Source organism: Manacus vitellinus, unplaced genomic scaffold (genome assembly GCF_001715985.3).
Source record: "Manacus vitellinus isolate BGI_N305 unplaced genomic scaffold, ASM171598v3 scaffold_27_pilon, whole genome shotgun sequence".
NCBI lineage: Eukaryota > Metazoa > Chordata > Aves > Passeriformes > Pipridae > Manacus > Manacus vitellinus.
This window is the reverse complement of record NW_021940039.1, coordinates 489,930-494,467: the sequence shown is the minus strand read 5'-3', so window position 1 is coordinate 494,467 and position 4,538 is coordinate 489,930.

The window sequence follows — 4,538 nt, the reverse complement described above, 5'->3', positions numbered from 1 at the left end:
TCGGGCCTGCTGTCCCGCGGGCACGCATCCGACTGCTCCCTGGTGCGAGGGCACGGCCACGTTGTCCTGCCATGAGGCAGCAGGTGAACCCTGGTGTGCTCAGGGCCCAGGTTGTTGACTGCTGGCTGTTTGCACAGCACTTGGCACTGCCTGCGACACCGTGCAGGAGCTGACGGCATCACCCAGGAAACTGAAATGGCGAATCTCCAGGGCACGTGTGGCAGCAGCAGGGCTGGGCCATCACCGTGCCGGGGAACCCCCGGGAAGAGTGCAGCAGTGGGGTGGGGGGGATGGGACACAGCCCACCAGGAGCAGGAGTGACAACACCTGCAGGACTCAGGAGGTGACCCCCCAGCTCAGCTCGGTGGCAGTGAGGCACCAACAGCGCTCAGCTGCGACAAGGCGGTGGGAGGTGATGCAGGAGTGTGCCCACAGGGATAGTCAGACCAGGAGTAAACACAATACATCAAAATTTACTGGGAATTAACATCCCAAACATCTGCTGGAGCAGGTTTGGCAGGTGACTGTCACTGGGGAGCCTGTGGCAGAGGAGCTCGGTGTGGCTGCAGGCGAGCCAGGTCCCGTGCTGGTGACACCGGGATCCCGCCGGGCACACGCTCAGAACAACTTCTCAGAGCCAGCACCTGGAGTGCTGGGCTCCACCTCCTCATGGCTGGGCAGGGAAGGGTGAAACCTGCTGCTAAGCCAAGTGAATATACTTGAGCAAAACGTCCTGGATTTGTGGCACTGCTCCAGAGCAGTGTGGGATGGTTGTGCTCTCCCTGGAGGTGTTTGGTGATGCTCTGGCATGTCCAATCCCACAGAGCCACCACTGATGGGGATGTGTCTAGCACTGGGTGACCCTCAGGGTGTCTCTGTGCTGCTCTGCAGGACAGAAACAAGATGGTTTGTAGGAACGTGTTGCCTTTGACAAAAATTTGTTTTGAAAGAAAAACCAGGGATGTGGGGGAAGTTTTCCTAATAAGGTCAGAGCATTCAGCTTCAACCTTTTCAGAGCAGAACATTTCAATTTCCCACTTCAGCCTCATGTTTCATTTCAATTTTTTACTAAGAATGTAAATAAAATGAAAATTTGAAATTAAATGTTTCATTTTTCCTGAAGCAAGTAATTTCTGTTGACCTGAAATGAGACTTACCACACAACTTTGTTCCATGGAAGATTCTAGAATGGTCTCACCTCCCACTCAGAACAGGCTTCTCTTCCAGCTCAGCCTCCATGGCTCTCCACGGTGAGAACTGGCTTCCCCTTCTGCACTGGTTTGTTGCCTGGTGAGAGAGTCTCCTATTCCCATGGACTTTGCTCTGTTTACCGTAGTGTAAGTAGCAACATTTATAATAATAAATAACAATAATAAACACAATAATGCTATGAGGGGCCCTGGGAGCCCCAGGTGGAGCTGCTCTCAGTGACACAGGGAGGTGCTTCTGGCAGAGCCGGGTGCAGACCTGGCTGGTGCTGCAGCCCCAGCTGCCCACAGGCTGGGGGGGTCTCATTTCTGAACATTTACATTGAGGTCTGTCTGACTGCAGAGCATGGGATGCTTTCCCCCAAATGGGCACGTTATCAGCTCTGCCTCCCTGGCCTCACCCATTCCAGGCCCCCGGGGCTTCCTTGGCAGGGCCAAGGCTCTGCCACGCTGGCCGCCAGCACCAACTCCCTGTGCATCCCCTCCCCAGCCCAGCAAGGGGACAGGGGAATAACACTGTATGTAAATAACCTCAAGCAAGTTACTCATTGTTAATGCAGGCAGGTCTGAGGGTGAAAGCAAACAGCACTTGGCAGTAAGAACTTTTAATGAGAATGTCATTAAGGAATTCAGATGGCGAACGCAGAATGATTCCCGGTGCACCCGCCTGACTTCTCTGCCTTTCTGGTTCTTCCTGTCCACTAAACATAAAAATGTCATTTGTTTTTATAACCCCAGAATTCAGGCTTTCTCTCTCTCCTTTTATTAACCAATTTATTAGCAGGACACAAGCAGCCAGCCGGAGTCGGAGGGCAGAGCCCTCTGATCCCTTTTTTTGCGATCGCCTAATTATTTATTGCTATCAGACATCAGAGTTTCTATAAATTAAACCCGCTCTTCCCAAAGCTGCCCATGGGTTTAAATCATTGCTGGGCATCTCACATAATACATGATTATTAATAAGCACTGTTTGAGATCATCCTGCATAACTGTAGTCCTGAGTCTGAGGGGGCTAAATCAGGGGTGAGGGGGGGGGCAGAGCAAGCCCCAGTGTGGGGAGGTGCCACTGCCTGGGGTTGCAGAAGCCTCAGGAACCACGTCAGCCCCAAAACCACAGTGAAACCTGGGGTTTGGAATGGCCAGAGACCAGCGCTCCTGGTCTGTGGAAAACACCGGCACTGTGACACGTGTTTTCCTCTAAATTGGAACAAAACTTTAATATTCACCATGTGGAAAAAACCCAAACTTTAATTTAGAAGCATCTGAGCTGCCTTCTTGATGAGATCAAATTGTTTCATTGTGAATAAAAATATATTATCAAAATACAACATGTTATAGATTATAATGCCAAATATTTAATATTATACACAATTTAAGAAAAAGTAATTTAAGTAAGAACGGTGACTGTATTCACTTTTAATATTTCACCTTATCGAATCAACATTTTCAACCAAATATTAAAAGCAAAAAAATTATTTAATCTTTCTCCCATCAAAGGTGTCATCGAAGCTGACTCCCGCCAGTGTTCCCATCCCAGTGGGAATCCTTCCCGCCGTGGAAAACTCCCCGCTCCGCTCCCTGCGGGGTCCGGGCGCTCAGCGCGGACCCGCCCGGGGCTCCCACAGCGACACCGCGTGGGCAGCGAGCGCCACTGCGGCACGGGGACACGGGGACGGGGACACGGGGACAGGGACACGGGGACGGGGACACGGGGACGGGGGGACAGGGACCACGTGGGAAACAGGGGGACACGGGGACGGTGGACACCGGGGACGGGGGACAGGGACACGGGACACGGGGACAGGGGGACACGGGGACGGGGACACGGGCGGGGGGACAGGGAACAGCGGGGATAACGGGGACACGGGACAGGGACACGGGGCATACGGGGACACGGGACGGGAGGATACGGGGACAGGGCGGGGGACAGGGACACGGGACAGGGAACAACGGGGACACGGGACAGGGACACGGGGATACGGGGACACGGGATACGGGGAACACGGGACACGGGACAGGGACACGGGACCAGGGGACAGGGACACGGGATACGGGGACAGCGGGGACACGGGACGGGGGGAAGGGGGACAGGGGGACACGTGAGGCATGGGAGGCACAGGGGAGACGGGGGGTCTGGGGAACACAGGGGAACATGGGGGGCACTGGGGGCTATGAGGGGCACCAGGGACACGGAGGGCACTGGGGACATGGGGGGAACTTGGGGAGCACCAGGGCCACGCAGGGCAGGGGGGCATCAGGGACATGAGGGGCACTGGGAGCCTGGGGAATTTTTGGCCCATGTACATGGGCATGCGGGGCACAGCTCAGTCCACACCCGTGGGACAGGGCTCACAGGGACAGGCTGTGCTGCAGGGTGGCACTTTCCTGTTTCCCTTGGTTTTACACGTCCTGTCCCCCATTCCGGCCGCCCCCCGATCTCCCTGCCCTCTCTCCAGGACACTGAGGGACAATGAGCAGCCACTACAGCCGGGCACGAGGCCCTGACTGGCAGTCCCAGGGCCCAGCCTGCTCCATCCTGAACCATCCACGGCAGCCCAAGAGCTGGGGGCCAAGCACCACTTCGTGACTCTCGAAGGTGTTGCCCCACGATGACAGCGGGGGCTGTTCAAGGACATCCTTGGGGTCACAAATATCAGCACAAACATGACGTGCAGATGGGGAAAGAGCCGCCACAGCTTGGCACAGCCCGATGCAGGATCAGTGTTTGGGAACAGCCCCGCATTCACAGAGCAGCCAAAAAACCAACTTTTTCTTGTTGGAAATAATTATATCTTGTCAAGTTTGGTGGCATCTGCAAAATATCTGTTAATCTAAATTATATGATACTTAAAGAGCAGAACTGGGAGCTGTTCTGAAAGTGGTTTTTTCCTCAGACTTTTACAAATAGAATTAACATGTTCACACAATTGGTGATCCCTCAACAAGGAGCTGCCGGAGCTGCAGGAGCCACCATGTCCTGGAGGTTGGCACCAGCCCTGCTCCCTGGGTGACACCCATCCAGTTCAAACCATCACTTAAAAAGAGCCACATTCTCACTGTGCAGCCAGGGATGGGTGTCCATGGTTGTGGCCTTTGCAGAGTGTCCCCCCAGATGCCCCCATGCCCCTCCAGCCCGTGCTGTCAGAGCAGGGCTGTGAGGGGTTCCTTGGCAGATGTGGCAGTAAAACACCAACACTGCAATCCCAAAGCACCCCTTGGTCCTGGGCCCTGCCCAGGCTGGAATCATCCTTGACAGACTCAGGAGGTTAAGCACAAATCTCCTGGTTTTTGCAGACTGAGTAACTATGGGCAATGGTTGAATGAATTCCT